This window comes from Phoxinus phoxinus, assembly GCF_949152265.1.
Source record: "Phoxinus phoxinus genome assembly, chromosome: 6".
In the NCBI taxonomy this organism is placed as follows: Eukaryota; Metazoa; Chordata; class Actinopteri; order Cypriniformes; family Leuciscidae; genus Phoxinus; species Phoxinus phoxinus.
In genome coordinates this window covers 20329968-20349777 of record NC_136881.1, presented here as the reverse complement: position 1 = coordinate 20349777, position 19810 = coordinate 20329968, and the positions used below count along the sequence as shown (strand labels likewise).

At 44.2% G+C, this 19810-nt stretch overlaps 1 long non-coding RNA gene across 1 annotated transcript; it reads right to left on the bottom strand.

Annotated features, from left to right (window-relative positions):
- Positions 1 to 9587: 9587 nt before the first annotated feature.
- LOC307000416 lies at positions 9588 to 14435 on the bottom strand. Its single transcript, XR_013798036.1, has 3 exons — positions 14076 to 14435; positions 13640 to 13862; positions 9588 to 10316 (listed from the first exon to the last, which is right to left on the bottom strand). It is a non-coding gene; the product is annotated as an uncharacterized lncRNA (long non-coding RNA).
- Positions 14436 to 19810: the final 5375 nt, after the last annotated feature.

The following is a 19810-nucleotide window of genomic DNA, read 5'->3' as shown; positions in this document are numbered from 1 at the left end:
AGTCCACTCAGAACCTCCGCGTCCCGTCCAGGGACCAGACATGGAGTTTCCAGAGGTCTGAACGCGGGTGCCGTAGAGTGCCCCGTCTCTGAGAAAGTAGATCCTTCCTCAGAGGAATCGGCCAAGGAGGGGCTGTCGAGAGGAGCATGAGTTCTGGGAACCAAGTCCTGGTGGGCCAGTACGGCGCCACTAGCAAGACCTGCTGCTCTTCCTCCCTGACCTTGCACAGAGTCTGCGCAAGAAGGCTCACTGGGGGGAACGCATATTTGCGTAGGCCCCGGGGCCAGCTGTGAGCCAGGGCGTCCGTGCCGAGGGTCCCCTCGGACAGGGAGTAAAACCACTGGCAATGGGTCGTGTCCGGAGAGGCGAACAGGTCGACCTGTGCTGCTCCGAAGACACTCCAAATCAGCTGGACCGCCTGGGGATGGAGTCGCCATTCTCCGGGCAGGGGGGTGAACCGTGAAAGCTCGTCGGCCACACGGTTGAGAGCCCCCGGCACGTAAGCGGCATGAAGCGACCTCAGATGCTTCTGACTCCATAGGAGGAGGTGGGAGGCGAGTCGCGACATACGACGGGAGCGTAGACCACCTTGACGGTTGATGTACGCAACGGTCGCAGTGTTGTCCGTACGGACCAGTACGTGCTTGTGTCTGAGAACCCCTACGAGGCGACACAGAGCTAGACGTACTGCTTGCAACTCCAGGCAGTTGATGTGCCAATGCAGCTGGGGCCCCGTCCACAGACCCGAGACTGCATGCCCTTTGTACGTGGCCCCCCACCCCGTGGCCGAGGCATCTGTGAAAACCACAGCATGCCTGGAAACCTGGATCAGGGGCACTCCAGCCCGAAGGAACGCAGGGTCCGACCACGGGGAGAAGGTTTGGCGGCAGTGCGGGGTCACTTGGACCCGGAACGTGCCACTCTGCCACGCCCACCTGGGGACTCGATCGTGAAGCCAGCGCTGTAGCGGTCTCATATGTAACAGGCCGAGCGGTGTAATTGCCGCTGCGGCCGCCATATGCCCCAGGAGCCTCTGAAATTGTTTCAGTGGAACCGCTGTCCTGCCTCGAAAAGACCTGAGGCAGGTGAGCACTGACTGGACGCGCTCCTCTGTGAGGCGCGCAGTCTGGGCGACCGAGTCCAGCTCCATACCGAGATAAGAGATCCTCTGCGTGGGGCAGAGTTTGCTCTTGTCCCAGTTGACCTGAAGACCCAACTGACTGAGATGCCGGAGCACCATGTCCCTGTGTTCGCACAGAACCTCCCGAGAGTGAGCTATAATGAGCCAGTCGTCGAGGTAATTGAGGATGCGAACGCCTTGCTCTCTCATGGGAGCAATGGCCGCCTCCGCGACTTTCGTGAAGACACGGGGGGACAGGGCCAGCCCGAAGGGCAGGACTCTGTACTGATACGCTCGACCCTCGAACGCAAACCGCAGGAACGGTCTGTGTCGAGGAAGTATCGAGACGTGAAAGTAAGCGTCCTTCAGGTCGATTGCTGCAAACCAATCCCGGGGACGGATGCATTCGAAAATGCGCTTCTGCGTGAGCATCTTGAAAGGGAGTTTGTGCAGGGCCCGATTCAAGGAACGCAGGTCCAGGATTGGTCGTAACCCACCGCTTTTCTTGGGTACAATGAAGTAGGGGCTGTAAAACCCGGACCTCATCTCGGCAAGAGGGACCGGCTCGATCGCGTCCTTCGCCAGCAGGACATCGATCTCTTTCCGCAGGACAGGGGCATCCTCTGACCGCACACGGGTGAAGAGAATGCCCCTGTACCTGGGAGGCCGGCGGGCAAACTGAATTGCGTAGCCGAGCCGAATGGTGCGGAGGATCCACCGGGACGGAGCTGGAAGCGCTAGCCAGGCCTCCAAGAACCGAGCGAGTAGACCCACCCGAACCACCGGCGTACCCGCGGAGGGGCAGCAGGGCGGGGGACAGGGACCCGGCTCCAGCGACGACATGGCGACCGCGAGCGGGGTCTGGGCGCAGGTACTGACACCTACCTGTCCACTCCGGGGGGCAGACGGCAGAGAGGGTTCTTCGTGTACCCTCTGCTGCGGGCTGCCCCGTGGCGAGGGGAGGGGGAGAGACGAGGAACGAGGCCCTGACTCCTCGCAACCCCGTCTCTGCGCCTCCGTGGCCAGCCGTGGGCCGGGGCGACGCGGAGGGTTCCGCGAGGCCGCTACCCACAGGCTGGGGAGAGGGGAGCGGGGGCCGTGTCGCACTGAGACGACACGTGCTGCCGCTGCGACCCTCTCGCACGGGGGAGACTGCGTGCCCGACAGTCTCGGCCGTGGGTGACCTGGAAACGGATGCGGAAACTGCTCTTTTAATGAGGAAGTGGGTACCACTGACTGTGTCAGTGGCGGAACACAAACAAACCAAGGATTCTCCACCCGGCCCTCCCCCGGGGGAAGGAGGCGGATCGGAACCGCCTCCCGAAGAGCAGCAGCATCCAGTTCCAGGTCGCCCGCATCAGGAACGACGTCCACCTCTCTTCTTCCTGGAAGGTGCAGGTGGCGTCGGAGCGGGCTGGGCCGTCCTCTTACGGCCCGACCTCCGTCCCCCAGGCTGAGACTGCTGGCCTGGAGGGGGAGCGGCCGCCGGAGGACGACCTCGGCGACGAGCGGCCGGAGGCTGTGCAGCAACAGGAGTTGGGCCAGCAGCGGCTTTCCTCCTGTGCAGGACATGCCGCATAGCTTCCGACTGCTTCTGGGCGGCGGAAAACTCTTGGGCTAAGTTATCCACCGCCTCGCCGAAGAGGCCCCCATGGGACACGGGAAAGTCGAGAAGTTTGTTCCTCTCGACTTCCCGCATATCCGCAAGGGTAAGCCACAGGTGGCGCTCCTGGACCACAAGCGTGGACATCGCCCGACCCAGCGAACGTGCGGTAACCTTCGTCGCCCGTAGAGCGAAGTTGGTCGCCGCACGCAGCTCCTGCAGCAAGGCTGGGTCGGGACCACCCCCCTGCAGGTCATGGAGTGCTTTGGCCTGGTGGACCTGAAGCAGAGCCATGGCATGCAGAGCGGAGGCGGCGTCTCCACACGCCTTATAGGCCTCCCAGGTTAGACCCGAGGAGAACCTACAGGCGCGGGAGGGGAGTGAAGGGGCACCCCGCCAGGTGGAAGCGGGCTTCGGACACAGCTGCATCGCGATAGACCGCTCCACTGTGGGGATTCCCTCGTACCCGTGCGCCGCCCCGCTGTCAAGGGTGGTGAAGAGGGAGGGGCGAGGAGGCCCCCGTCGGTACGCCAGAGGCGCCGACCAGGACTTCCTCAACTCCTCATGCACTTCAGGGAAGAAGGGCACTGGAGCGGTACGCGGGGCATCCGCACGTACCGCAGCAGGCCAATCATCAATCCGCGAATGTGAGGGCCCGGGCGGAGGGTTCCACTCGAGTCCCACATACGCGGCCGCCCTTTCGAGCATAGCAACCACCTCAGGATCAGCGTCAGCTGCAGCCACCACACCCGAAGGGGGTAGACCCGCTGACTCGTCACCCGAAGATGATTGCTCCCCTTCCGATGCCGCGATAGACATCTGGTCCTCCGGGGGCGCTCCAAAGGAAACAACCGGAACCGTGCGGGACGGCCCCGGAAGTTCCGCCGGAAGCGCCGCTGGCAGCGAGCTACTAGAGGAGTGGGAAGCTCGCGAAGATATTTCACCACACGAGACATTCCGCACTGTAACCCTCATACGCTCACCAACGGGAATGACCGAAGTAGCCGCCTGTCGAACTGAGCCGACAGACGAACTAGACCGGGCATTATCCGAAGGGACTCCCCCATATTTCAGGGATCTCAGTCTCGAGCGGAGCGTCGCGATGGCCATGCTCCCACAGAGAGAGCATGACTCATCCAACAACGCTGCCTCAGCATGCTTTAAGCCCAAACATGCGAGACAGTGTTGATGGCCGTCATCCGGAGGGAGAAGTCTACCGCATCCAGAAACGCACGGGTGAGTCGACATCCTGAAAAGGACGCGAAACACCCGCCAGCTCTTTTAGAAAGAAAAGAGAGAGAGAAAAACAAGAGAGAGAGAGAGAGAGAGAACGCGCCGAAGCGCCGAGGGACCACCGCAGCAGACAGACGGGGGAAACTGCAACCCTTTGCTGCTTTGAAGGCGAAGATCGCTGCACCGCGCTGTCACACCGGCGATTCTGCTCTCCAGGTAAGCTGTTGTTTCTCCAAAAGGCTTAGGCAGGCACAGTATAACTGAGGCTCCGAAGCGAAAGGCGATGATGCAATGTTTACTTCCGGCTTTTATACCCGCGCTGACGGGCGGGTCCGCGGAATGCAAATGTTGCATGCCAATGTTCATTGGCTTTTTGTTAGTTTCTCGAAGGTAATAGGCTCCCTAGCGTGATCCCAATTCGTCAGGGGAACCCGACGTACGTCGGAGTTCCCTGGACGAAAGGGAACCGAGGTTACGTTAGTAACCGAGTACGTTTTCATTGCACTGCTTACAAAAAATAAAAAATAAAATATGAATTCCTTATTCCATTGTGGATTGAAAACAAAACATTCGTCATTTTGCAATGTATTGCGTTACGAAATTAAACCTTTGTGCATTGAGGAATAAACATATAAAATATGCAATTGTATTGATGCATTGCATAAAATAACTAACTTATCCTTTTATGCATTGGAGAAAAATCATATGTTATTGTATTGCATACATTAATTTTCTTATTCAGTTGTGCAAAAAAGAGATAATGCACCACGGATTGTTACATCGTGTATGCAATACAATGCAATAGCACAAAAGTTATCACAACACAAGTCAGTTATGCAATGAATTGAAACAAGTGAATATCTTGTTTTATTCTTCATGCACAGCTTTTAAGGTTAGGTCGTGAAAGCAATGCAACACGATATACGTTTTGCACATTGAAATATGTTAGTTGTAGGCAGAGCAATGAAATATCTTTATTATTCTTCAATGCAAAATTATATACGAAACAATTGCATATCTTGTATGTTATTCTTCATTGCACAGCGAATTAAATTACATCGTGTATGCAATGCAACGCAAAATAAGAAAGATATGTTATGCAATGCATTGAAACAAGGGCATATCTTTGATGTTATTTTTCAATGCATTATTTATGTTCAGTGTGTCATATTTGGACTACCATGGTTGATGAAAAATCAGAAGGAGTTTGTACAGAAAGTTCAAGATCGAGGACTCCTTGGCCAGAAATATGTTGAATAGGTCAAATATGGACTACTGTATGGTAAATGAAACATCACAATGGATCTGTGAGCATGTATAAAAAAGTTAAAGATCGATGAGTCCTTGGCCAGAAATTTGTTTATTTGGTCAAATATGGACTAGTGTATAGACTACTGACCGTTATCAGTTTGTAGCAGTATGTAGCATCAATGGGTGGTACATTTACGAATTTAGTTTGAACACGGATTAAAACACGCATTGCCATGTGACCAGCCTCAAAGACATTCCAACCCCCCCTTTTTCACTTCCTCTCTGCAAGAGAGAAAGCCATGTGACAAACTCACACACATGTGGCAAACACACACACACACACACACAAGTTCTCTAAATTCATCATATTAAATGGCCACAATGTTAATGTACATTAACCTAAGTGTGAAAGCTTCTAATATGCAAATCCTATGTAGTGTGTATTTTTCATATGTGTTTAATGTCATTTTAAATCTCGTTACGTGTCCTGTCGCACCGACAGCCCATTTACGACGCTTAGGAATGCACAGAGAGAGTCGACCCTCACCCAATGCCGGCTGAAAGACAAATGAACCCCTGTTGTCCTATATTCTATAAATATAACCACTTGAAAGATGTGTTAAACATGTACCTAATTTTCCCATCTCATGATTGTAAAACGTATTGATGTGGGATTCCTTTTTATGTGTTCATTAATGCTTAAGACGTGATGTTCACTTGACACACTCACGTGTTGCATGTTTAGTCTTTTTAAAATCTAATTGTCGTCGCCCACTGGTTAATTTACATTACATTTAACTAATGTTGTGTTATAAGAATTAGTATTGTATGTTATCAGAATCTTGAAGGGTCCTCTCTGAAAAACCCTTCAAATTACTTATTCAAATTCTCTGTCCTGAACACAAAGAGCCATAAAATCTTCCTCCAAAGGAGCGCTTTTATTGGCTCACACCCCCCAGAGGGCAGGACAGCTTTACACTCAAATAGTAAGGAACCCTACTCCTCGCTCTCTTGCCCATGCTTTGGTTCCAACATCTTGACGTGCTGAACGTCCCTATCTGAAGATGAGGCCGCGGGCCTACAAGCCTGCAAGGCCTCTCCATTCCCTGCCACCCAACGGCAGATGAAAACTGCAACGGCTCCATTATTGAATGGGCAACCATTCATTCTTCAACCTCCAGCAACACTCAACTTCAGACACCTTTTGAAAGGACCGCGCACAGCCCACGTGCTCCGGGAGACGCATCAAATTGTGTTATGTGACATAACACACACGCATACAGAGAGACCTGGTACAAGTATTTATTTATTTCTAGATTTAATTGCTTAAAGACTGCTTATCCCTGTTTTAAATGAATGATTTCCTTGGTGTTCTCAAAGGTTAACTGTATATGATGTTTGCGATATTTGATATCATTTAGACAATGATATCCAATCTTCTTTAGCTTTAGTTCACCTCCATTTTCCCCTGCGCAACTCCATGTCGTTATCCGTTTGTCTTATGTGTTTACGTAACGTTACCCTGTGTAAATACCTGTATCACGTGTTTAGATGTAGAATTATGTATTCATTAGCTTCGTTTCATTAAAATACAAATATGATTTGATTAAACTGTCTCAAGCTCACATTACATCGTCCCTGAAATGTCTGATCTTAAGCTACAATGCTTTATAAATTTTATAAGGATAGGAGTCGTCATTCTTCTGGCCAGAGGATGATCTCTTCTGTGTTTATAAAATCGATGATCCTATTGAGAATCAATACAAACGCCCGTTCACTGGACGAACGTAACTAACTTAATTCCAATCAGAATTATCTTATAATCGATCTGTAATTGGACTATTTGTATATTAATGAAGAACCATAGTGCACTATGATCATTAATATATACAATTGATCCATTATCAGTTTCGATAATTTAACGTAACTGTAATGTGCAAGATATCTTAATCATATTCCTGATTAAAATATAACTAATTCCCCACATAGTTAAATGACTTTATAGCCATTTTGAATGCGGTTACAAGTAAATGAAGAGATGTCTTATCAATCACAAGTTCAGTATGGCGTACCACAAGGCCTAGTATTAGGACCGCTGCTGTTCACTCTGTATATGCTACCATTAGGAGATATCATTAGGAAACATGGAATTAGCTTTCACTGTTAAGCTGACGATACTCAGCTGTATATTTCTTCAAAACCTAACGAAACCTACCAATTCACAAAATTAACGGAATGCATAGCTGATATAAATAAATAAATAAATAAATAAAAAAAATTGGATGACTAGTAATTTCCTACTACTAAATTCAGAAAAAAACTGATATTTTAATTATTGGACAAAAAACTTACACACGTAATAACCTAGAGTACTGTCTAACACTTGATGGCTGCTCTGTTAAGTCTTCGTCGTCGGTTAGGAACCTGGGTGTGCTCTTTGATACCAATCTTTCATTTGAAAGTCATGTGTCTAGTATCTGTAAAACCGCTTTCTTCCATCTTAAAAATATATCTAAATTACGTCATATGCTCTCAATGAATAATGCAGAACAATTAGTTCATGCGTTCATGACCTCAAGGCTACATTATTGTAATGCTCTACTGGGTGGTTGCCCTGCACGCTTAATAAACAAACTACAGCTGGTCCAAAACGCAGCAGCTCGAGTTCTTACCAGAACCAGGAAGTATGACCATATTAGCCCAGTTCTGTCAACACTGCATTGGCTCCCTATTAAACATCATATACATTTTTAAATATTGCTGATCACTTACAAAGCACTAAATGGTTTAGCTCCACAGTACTTGAGCGAGCTCTTAACGCATTATAGTCCTTAACGTCTACTGCGATCTCAAAATTCCGGCCAGTTAATAATACCTAGAATAGAGTTCTCAACGGGTCGGGTCGGCCCGGCCAACCCGACGGGACCCGCGGGGTCGGGCCGGGTTCGGGTCGAAAATATAAGCAAATGACTCGGGTCGGGTCGGACCTCGGGCTTAATCTTTTCCGCTCAGTGAAAAAAAAAAAACATTTATTAATCATCGCTGCTGTTCACCGTAAAAAGTCTGGCTGCTGCGTGTGCGTGTAACGTGGCGTGCATCATGGAGAGGGGTGCGGGCAGACCTGACGCCTGCGTGCGCGCTGCGCGCTGCGTCTCCTTTAGCCGGGAGAAAAAGATGGAGTTGGTGAAATGTAAACTTGCCGCAGGTGAATTCACCATCGCTACTACAGGAATGGGAAATCAGAGGTCTGGAAAGTGTTTGGACTGGTGCTGGATTCTGATGAAAATTCTACAGGTTATGTAGCCTACAGCCCGCCCACTGGCTGGGTAACGTTATACATGTTTGAGTTCTTTTTATTTATTATTGTGTGAAGATTTTTATTTAGACTAAGGCATATTTATATAGCCCATCTATATAGTTAAAGTTTATTGTTTCAGTTGTTTGTATTGTTAAAAGGCGTGGACATTAAAGGTTGATTTGAATTCCCGTCTGCTGGTCAATACGTGTATGAGAAAAAAAAATTCGGGCCGGGTTCGGGCAGATAATTCATGTTGATGTGTCGGGTTAGTTCGGGTCCGGGCTTTAAAAGCCACGGGCCGGGTCGGGTCGGGTTGTAATTTTCAGGCCCGTTGAGAACTCTAACCTAGAATATCAAAATCGACTGCTGTCGGTAGATCCTTTTCCTATTTAGCACCAAAACTTTGGAACAGTCTTCCTAACATTGTCTGGGAAGCAGACACACTCTGTCAGTTCAAATCTAGACTAAAAACACACCTAGCATACACATAACACATTATAGACTTCTATAATTAAATTTTAGGCTGCATAGTTTAGAACAGCCGGGACCGGGAACACTTCCCGTAAATCCTGATGTACTTGGTACATCATAAGAAGGATGGCGTCTACGCTAATATTTTAGTCTCTCTGTCTATCCCGAGGTTTACCGCTGTCCACCGGAACCAGGCCGTATCCAGATCTGATGAAGGACCAGCGCCATTACACGACGACGCCGCTGACCTGTGTCGTGGAAATTATCAATATTCAATAACCTGGATGAAGGAGACAAAATCGATTCTCAAAAGATTAAACAAAGTATTTTATTTCATGCATGAAATAAGACGTTCCCACACAGACAGCGTCTGATCTGAATATCTGATATGATATTCTCACGCAGAGAGCATTTGACATGAGAAGGCGAAGGCTAGTCCCTTTCCCCAATGTTATATACCCTAACACATCCTGTGTAAAAAAACCTTTTGTTACCTTAAACCCAGACTTCTTAGCTCATGGTCTCATGTGCTCATGATCTCATGTCCAACATTATTTATATCAGACAGAACAACTTGTCATGTCAGCAAAAGTTTCCTGCTATAGGAAGTGAGATATACCCCGCCCCTGGTCCATAGACCATCAAAACTCTGATAGCACCCTGATTACCTCCGTACTCATCTTGCCATTGACATGGATCCTTACAAAAATACATGGTCTTACCCCATTTTCCCTTTGTCATTTTCACCTCTATGCTATCATCTCGTGCTAGGCTTACAGCCACATTAATTAAGAGGATAATATTTAGTGACCTATTGCCACACATTACAACCTTGTCAGGCGAGAAAATGTTCTTGTGTGAATGATATCAGTCCCGTTTCTCTATGTATTCTTGGTCTCAGGGCAGGTCTAGTTGATATCAGACCCGTTATTCCAATACCCACGCCGTTAAAGTTCCACAAAGTCCTTGATACAGTTCTGACCACTCCTAAAATTGCCGGATCGTCTCTTACTATTGATTCGTCCGCTCTCCAGTGATGGTGGTTTTCAAATTGGTAACCTACGGGATGACACGTCTCTGGTTAGTCTGATCTCTGTTTGGCACTCGTTAGCTTTGAGTGGGATTCTTCTTCCGTTGCAGCTACCGCATGAGCTGATGCTTCTCGACAGTGCGTCCCATGGATCTTTCACCGCAGTGTGAGTTGTCAGCAAAACCTGGAATGGCCCCTGCCACCTTTTCGTCTTCCAATGCTTTCGTCTCAGATCCTTTATCAACACGAAATCTCCTGGCCGGATGCTGTGCAGGGCCGTCTCAGCTGGCTCTGGAACTGCTGCCTGGACCTGGTTTGAGATATCACAGAACACCTTATCCAGTTCAACACAATATTGCAACATGTCATTTTCACACCGACTTGTGTCAGGCAATGTTCGAGGATTTCGCGCGTCCCAGCCCCTCTTTCTCATTCTCTTGTAAGTTAGCTCCTCCCCATTCTGGATGTACCCAGGAATGTTTCAAATTGAAATTGCACTGTTTACAAAATGTGAGCTATTGTCACTAAATAATTTTTCAGGATTTCCCCATCGTGGAATTTCCCCATTTTTCAGGATTTCCCCTTTTGAATCTGCCTTTGTTGTTGGCATGGCTTCTACCCATTCTGAAAACATGTCGACTGCCACTACGCAGTATTTCTTTTTGTCAGATTTTGATAATTCAATATAATCGAGCATTACATGTGAGAATGGTCTTGCGGCCTGGGATGCCCCCCCTGTCCCATTGCCTGACCCCTCCCCACATTGTTAGTCCCACAAATCAAACATCTGCTGCAAAAATCTGCTGCCACTGTGGAAAAAAAAAACTTTGGTAAATCAGTTATTTTGCATAATAGTAAACATCCTCCCTTTTGAGACATGGTCCAATCCATGCATCAAACTTGCATATACCTGAAAGAAAATGAGAAGGTAAACATGGTTTGTTATTTATTGGTTGGGGCCCCATTGTCCATTTCCATATTCCCGGCCTGCCTTCCTCCATTTCTCTTTATCATAGGCAGAAGCGTGTTGTTGCATCGCTTCTGTCACCTAGTTCCTCATTCAGCTCTATTGCTATGGTTATCTGAACAGGAAGTTGAGCTGCAGCCTTCTCTGCTGATCTGTTTTCTTTTTCAATGGATACTGCATTTTCTTTTTGGTCTATAGTCGGATTTGGTCTTTATTTGAATCGGCTCACAATCTGCAATCAGACCTACATCATATTTATCAGTAGCCCTTAAACATTTTGGAAACTCTCTCCAACCCGTCTGTTATGACAGGGAGTTGTGTTAAACTCAGTCTGTTTAGTTTCACTTCCTCATCCAACACTGTGACTGCTCTCAAACTTCTGTGTTTCATGACATGGCTGTTTTTGGTACCTTCATTTTGGCAGATCATTCTTTTTTGATCTATTATGACCCAGTCGGTCAGTTCATGGCACCTGGCCATGAAGGGACCCGCGTCACGCCATTCAGCCTTCACTGGTTTGGCCAGTGATATATGAGGCTGTGCATTTTCCATGTCATAAAACACTGTCTGTTTGTCAGTCAATTTCACATTCAAAACACACCATTGGTCAGTCCAATACACATAGTCAGTCATCACATTTTCTATGTCAACATTAAATCATCGCTGCGCATATTCATCATCATGATCAGTGCTTACATGAGAAGTGCAATGTAAATCTGAGTCTTCCATAAAGTCAGACGATGGCAACACTCTGTCTCGAGCTTTTTTTTTTTGCCAGACATGTGTCAGAAATTTGCCATTCATATAAAAACAGAGGAGTTTTCCTCTGTGTCTTCAGTTTCATACAGCACTCTCATGTCAGCTGATAAGCCCTGATCACTACAATGAACAGAAACCCCCAAATTACAAAGTAAATCCCTTCGCATTAAATTCACTGGACATAACTTAGTAATTTAAAAAAACAATGCTCAATTTTTATTTTTATTTTCCCCCTTCAATTGAACACTCAAGTGTTTTCGAATATTGTTCTATGACCACATGACCAGTTGCACCTCTGGAAGAAGTCGTCTTACCAGAGAGTGGAATTGGTTTTTCAAACTCTGTGGCTTTAATTACAAAATTGGAAGCTCCCGTGTCAAGCAGAAATAGTAAAGATACGTCATTAACAGTCATTTCTATCAAGGGTAAAGAAATATGAGCCTTATAGAAAAACCCTAGCAAGCAAGTCTTCATTGCATAGAGCAGAATCAGAAAATAAAGGTAAATTATACTCATCAGTTGGAGAGACAGGAACCCCGTCGCTCACCCCCTCCTCCTCCCTTCAATCCGCCTGATCCCCGCCTTCGCCGTGTGGGCATTCATCACGCCAATGTCCTTTTCATCCACAATGAAAACATTTGTCTGGATCATAGGGCTCTTGGCGTTGTTGTTGACAGTTTCGTCCTTTTCCACAACCACGTCCTCTGCCACTTCCTCTGCCATTGTCTCTCTGGTTCATTTGGTGATGGTTGGAGTTGTTGTTGCCCATATACACACCTTGCATTGTCACCAGGGCCAACATGAGGTCTTTGTCTTGCTTGGCTGCGTTGATTTTTCACTGCACTTTCATGATGTCTTCATGATGTTTTGCGTGTCGTCTCATTTCTGCTGTGGAGGCCATTGCCATCCGACACAGCTCTTTTGAATTGCTTTTGAAATGTCACTGTCCAATCCGTCCAAGAACAAAGTCTTTACTTTCATTTTCTGGAGGGCTGCAGAGCGGTGGTGGTTGTTCGTGTGGTGCGTTAGGAACTGCGTGACCCCGTCCTTCTGCGGCTGCTGGAATCTGGTTAGGATTGCAAGGAGGTGGAAGATGAGCCGGATGTGTCCTGTCCTCCTCTCTTATTCTCACAAAACAAAAACAAACAAAAAAACAATACCATAATAGGGAGAAGAAGAAACAATGTCAGAGCAGTCATTTTTAAGATACGTCATAATGCTTTTCTCTATGTGTCTTGTCTTTCTTCTTGACAACGTGAGTCGACCAATTTTGCTTTAGTTTTAGTCAAATGTGACATACTTAACCCCCATTAAACCCATAATTTTCTTTCAAATACGGCACATATTCATGATACCAAATCCCTATAGCTTTGTCCATTATTTTGTATGAACCCTTCGAGAAATCAACCTGTTCTCCATCCTTCTTTTTTGAATTTTCATCACCCATTTTACTTAAACAATTTTGTTTGTTCAATTTCCCTATAATACTTAATTTTGTTAATTTATATTTGCGTATTTTATTTATTCTTTTTATTATTTTATTTTTACCTATCAATTTTCCTCACGCAGTCACCCACGCTCTCTTTTACGTATTAAATTTTCCTTGCGTCGCTACCACGCCTACCACTTGCCTATATCCGTCAATATAGGTCTTTCCCAGACAAGTGATTGATGTCTGGTGTTTGGGAATTACTATCAGGCTTATCCCAAACCCTAGCCTTTTAAGGAAATTTTAATACGTTTCCTGGTCTGAGAAATTACTATCAGGCTTATCCCAAACCTGTTTGGGAACTTACTATCAGGCTTATCCCAAACGTGACTCATTAGGAAAAAATATATATTCAATACGCAAATATCAATCAACAAAATTTGTCTTATTTGCTACATAAGAAATTTTCTCTTCTCACCGTCTTGTGAGTCTCACTGTCTGTGAGTTCTTTAATCTTGGGATTGCGTCCACCTAGGTCGTCGTGAGGAGTTGAACAATTCTCTTTCCTTAAGCTTGAGGATTTTGAGCCGTAGAGTGTTCTCTCGGGATGATCAGTCAACTGTTCTCCCTCACGACGATCATCGGTGTTGCAATCGCATCCTCGTCGCCATTTGTCGTGGAAATTATCAATATTCAATAACCTGGATGAAGGAGACAAAATCGATTCTCAAAAGATTAAACAAAGTATTTTATTTCATGCATGAAATAAGACGTTCCCACACAGACAGCGTCTGATATGAGAAGGCCCATGGCATTCTCACGCAGAGAGCATCTGACATGAGAAGGCGAAGGCTAGTCCCTTTCCCCAATGTTATATACCCTAACACATCCTGTGTAAAAAAACCTTTTGTTACCTTAAACCCAGACTTCTTAGCTCATGGTCTCATGTGCTCATGATCTCATGTCCAACATTATTTATATCAGACAGAACAACTTGTCATGTCAGCAAAAGTTTCCTGCTATAGATCTCGTGTGCTGATCGAAACTGCGCACACACATATTGTCAGCCTTCACATGACTCAGAGAACATTTCGTTCCTGAAAGTTTGTCCTAACTTTTAACATTTCTAAAAGCTTGGTTTTATATCTTTAATAATGTGCTTTTTGCTTATATGATTATATTCCTTTAAATTCTCATGAGTAAACAATACATCTTCAATGCTAATAAAAGTTGTACCCATACAAAAGTAAAAGAAACACATCTAAATGTAAAATTTCCATAACACCTGAAGTGTCAACCAGTCTCTCCTCCTCTCCACTCCGACTTCAACCAACCGGAACTGGACAATTTCTCTGATTCATTCTGACTTCTGACCTGTAATGCTCCTGAATCATAATCATCCACTGTTCGCTCGTTGGCCAGAGGAGAACTGGCCCCCGACTGAGCCTGGGTTCTCCCAAGGTTTTGTTCTCCATTCTGTCACCTGATGGAGTTTTGGTTCCTTGCCGCTGTTGCCTTGCCTTCTGGCTTGCTTAGTTGGAGACATTTAATATTCAACAATATTATAGATCTGCCTTAAAGGTGGACGATGATGAAATTGTTTTGTTTTTTGTATTATTTTCATGTTATCACTGTGAAGCTGCTTTGATACAATCTGTATTGTAAAAAGCGCTATATAAATAAAGGTGACTTGACTTGACTTGACTACTGTATCCTCAGAAGTAAATGAGAATGTGTAGAACGTTATCCGTTGACTTTTTTTGACCGGAAATATTTTGAGAAGGTGAAATATGGATTGCTGTATGTTTTATGTAACATAAGTGGACCAAGAGAATGTATATTAATTCGCCCTTTGAGGACTCTTTGGCCTGAAATATGTTCAATAGATCAAATTTGGACTACTGAATGGCTGATGAAACACCTGGATATGTATAGAGAAAGTTCAAAGTCGAGGACTCTTTAGCCAGATATATATTCAATAGGTCAACAATGCATTACTGTATGGCTGATGAAACGTCACAAGGAATCTGTGAGCATGTATAGAAATTCAAGATCTTGGACTCTTTGGCCAAAAATGTGTTTAGTAGGTCAAAAATGGACTACTGTATGGTCAAGGTAACATTATCAGAAGGCTATGATGAGAATGCAGAGTATGTTAGCCTTAATGACCCTTTGGCCTGAAATATGTTCAATAGATAAAATTTGGACTACTGAATGGCTGATGAAACACCTGGATATGTATAGAGAAAGTTCAAAGTCGAGGACTCTTTAGCCAGATATATATTCAATAGGTCAAAAATGCATTACTGTATGGCTGATGAAACGTCACAACGAATCTGTGAGCATGTATAGAAATTGTATAGACTCTTTGGCCAAAAATTTTAGTAGGTCAAAAATGGACTACTGTATGGTCAAGGTAACATTATCAATAGGCTATGAGAATGCAGAGTATGTTAGCCTTAATGACCCTTTGGCCAGAAACATGTTCAATAGGTCAAATTAGGACTACAGTCTGACTGATGAAACATGCGAAGCAGTCAATGAGCATGTATAGAAAGTTGATGTTTGGGGACACTTCGGCCAGCATTTATGTTCATTAGGTCATATTTTGACTACTATTATGGTTGATGCAACATCAGAAGGAGTCAATGAGCATGTACAGAAAGATAAAGATTGAGGATTCTTATGCCAGAAATTTCATCAATAGTTCAAATAATGGACTACTCTATGGCTAATGAAACCACACGGAATCTGTGATCATGTATGTAAAGTTCAAGACCGAGGACTCCTTGGCCAGACATTTGTTTAGTAGGTTTAATATGGACTATTGTTTGGTCGAAGTAACATTAATAGAATGCAATGAGAATGCATAGTATGTTACCCTTTGATGACACTTTGTCCAGATAAATGTTCAATATGACAAATAAGGACTATGTCTGGCCGATGAAACATCAAAAGGAGTCTATGAGTATGTAAAGTCAAAGTTCCAGGACACTTTGGCCAGAAATATGTTCAATAGGTAAAATTTTGACTACTTTATGTCTGATGAGATATCCGAAGAAGTCAATGAGTATGTACAGAAAGTTCAAGCTCAAGGACTCTTTGGCAGAAATATGTTCAAAAGGTCAAATTTGGACTGCTGTCTGACTGATGAACCATCCAAAAGAGTCAATGAGCATGTATAAAAAGTTGAAGTTTGGGGACACTTCGGCCAGCATTTATATTCCGTAGATCATATTTGGACTACTATATGGTTGATGAAACATCAGGAGTCAATGGGCATATACAGAAAGATCAAGATCGAGGACTCTTGGACAGAAAAATGTTCAAAAGGTCAAATACACAGGTTTCTTGTATACCATCCAAGAGGCAAGACCGCTATATGTTATGCCGAGTTCTGTAAAAGAAAATTCTAATTAACATAGATTTCGCATTGTTTGTAAATTCTTGTTGACTCAATAATAAACTGCAGATTCAGAGTTGGATCTGTTTGCTTGTGTTTCATTTGCATTAATATAACATTATGTAAAACGTTAGTTAGTTGACTAGTATGAAATAGTCCAACTAAGTTTGCGAATCATAAAAACCTGACATACCCTATGCATTTATGTTAGTTTACAGCACAACAGCTCTGCGTCATCTCTGCTTCTGCTAGATATAGCCGTAAAGACTGTTGCTTTCTGCCTCTTAGATGCGCGCGCATCTATGTGATGACGTTGCACAGAAACCCGTGTATACGGACTACTGTACGGATAACCCTTGTCCACTGTTCGATTTCTGTGTACACCCTTTGTGGTGCGGGTCAAATTGACCCTAATTGGATTCAATACAATTCCTCAAAAATCTCACTATGAAAAACAACAAACATTCAGGTACAAATTGTAAACTTTTAATATCAACATTTGTCAAATATTTTAAAAAAATATATATAAAAAAAAATCAATGAGAATATGTAGAAAGTTCAATATCGAGCACTCTTTAGCCAGAAATATGTTAATTATGTCAAATATGGACTACTATATGGCTATACTATATGAGGTAACATCAGAAGGAGTCGATGAGTATAGAATGTTTAAGATCGAATACTCCTTAAATAAGAACTACTGTCTGGCTGAGGAAACATCAGAAAGAGTATTTGAGAATATATAGTAGCTAAGTTGCTTTTTCGGGGCCCTTTGGCGAGAAATATTTTCAATGGGCCAAATATAGGCTGATATCAGAAGTAGTCAATGAGAATTTGTAAAAAGTTCAATATCGAGGACTTTTTGGCCAGAAATATATTCCTCAGGTCAAATATGGACAAATGTCTAATTTAACATTGGAAGTAGTTTATATTGTAAAAAACCTTCTGAGGACTGTCATGGATTTTTCTGTCATGGTTTTTTCTGTAATGGACTGTCATGGATTTTCCCCTAAACCTGTCTACAAATCGACACTTAATAAATAAATCTGTGGCGTCTACTGATCGACATCGAGCGTCTGCAAATCGACACTGTAATGATAGCGGCTGGTTTTATGAAGTAGTGGCAACCCTGTCATGTTGCATATATGGGGCGCAGGTGCAGGTAGTAGGGGGCTAACGAGTTTGTCATAGGTGCGTTGTGGCAGCACGCCAATGTGAAAAGATTCGAATAAATCTTAATGTGACAGTTCATTTGACCAGGAGTTTGTCTGTAATGGAAAGCAACATCACAACTAAAACATGGTGTCAGAAGTGGTTTCAGAAGTGAAAGTTTGTGGATTACGTACAGACGTGTGACGAAGAAAACAGAGGAGATGGAAGGATTACAGCCACCACCGAAGCTTCAATTGTCCGGTAATGTTGCTGAAAGTTGGAGACGATTCAAGCAACGATTTCTTCTGTATTTATCTGCGATTGATGGAGATCGTAAGTCAGAAAAGATGAAAGCGTCATTGTTTCTTCATGTGGTTGGCTTTGGAGATATATAATAATTTCACTTTTGAAGAAGGAGAGAGTTTGAAGTTGCAGCCGATAATGGACAAGTTTGAAGTGTTTTGCATACCCAAGAGAAATGTTACTTATGAAAGGCATCGATTTTTCACGTGCATGCAGAAAAGTGGGGAAACAATTGATCAGTATGTGACGGAGCTCAGACAGAGGAGTAAAACGTGTGAGTTTGGAGAGTTGGCAGATTCTTTGATCAAAGATAGGATTGTGTGTGGAATAGGCTACCTGACAATGGGTTGAGGGAACGGTTACTTCGAGAACAAGATTTGAACTTGGAGAAAGCCCTTTCACTTTGTAGAGCGGCAGAGACCGTAAAGACGCAAGCTATAAAGAAATGTTAAATGAGACCTGTGCTGTGGATGTGGTAAAGAAGTATCAGACACCCAGTTTAACCCTCTGGAGTCTAAGGTGTTTTTGGGGTCCTTGAGATGTTTTGACATGACCTGATATTTGTATTTTTTTCAGTTGCTTATATATGGAGCTTATATTATGACAAAATGATTTGAATTTGAATTGTGTAAATCTGAATTATTTGCAAGTGTAATCTAACAAAATTGAATTTTAGGTGGTAGTTTAAATAGTTCTGAATTTGAATTTTTTTAAACGAATATTGAACATTTGAAATTTAACAAATTGAAATGTTTTTATGGCTGAATTTTATAGACATGTATTTTCAAACAGTAATATTCAGTTTTAAAAAATTCAGATTCAAGTTTTCAAGATGAAGAAATTCAGAACTTCAAATTCAGTTTTCTAAAATTCAATGTCAAAAATTCAAGTTCAAAAATTCAGATCTGACAGAAAGTAGGTCACAGGTCATCCACAGGGAAGAGTAGATGATCTCAGAAAAGTCGAACAGAGCATTTTGGCCAATTGGGGACTGCGGAAGTTTTCCAGCGCGAACGTGGTGGTGGTTCAAGAGGTTGCCACTCTCTGACTCTTGTCATGAATCGCCCGGAGGTCTATTACATGTACGACGCAGTCTAGACCGGACGCGAACGGTGCGACGCGACCCGTGAAATCCCCAACAGCACACGGATTCCCCATCCTATTTCTGACCTAGTCCCAGCTCTTTGCAACAGTCGCTTCAAGCTGTGTTGCGTCGCGCCGCTCGCGTCCTGTCTGTGTAACTGAGGTCTAGTAGACAAGGTGGCGTTCTAATCAATTTTACACAAAATGTAGGCTACTTTAAAACAAACACCAGAGACCGCTTAGACAAATGTCCCACGTGCTGAGAACGCTAACCTAACATATAAACACAAAATCATTCATGTTTAAGAATCTTAACGTTACCTCCGGGCGATTCATGACAAGAGTGGACATTCTAAAACGCTTACGTGAAAAACGCTTAACGTGGCTCACTGTACGAAGACAGTGATATTAAAGGACCAAACTCAGTACAAATCATATTAATAAACCATACTTTGTATAAAAAATCAGATGAGCCCAGAATACCTACGCAACGCGTTTAATTACGCGTTAAGCATGTTCTTACCATAGAAAACCGTTATAAGAAAACGCTTAACGTGGCTTACTGTACAAAGACAGTGATATAAGGACCGTACACATCATATTAATAAACCATACATGTATAAAAAATCAGATGAGCCCAGAATATGAACGCAATGCGTTTAATTACGCGTTAAGCATGTTCTTACCATAGAAAACCGTTATAAGAAA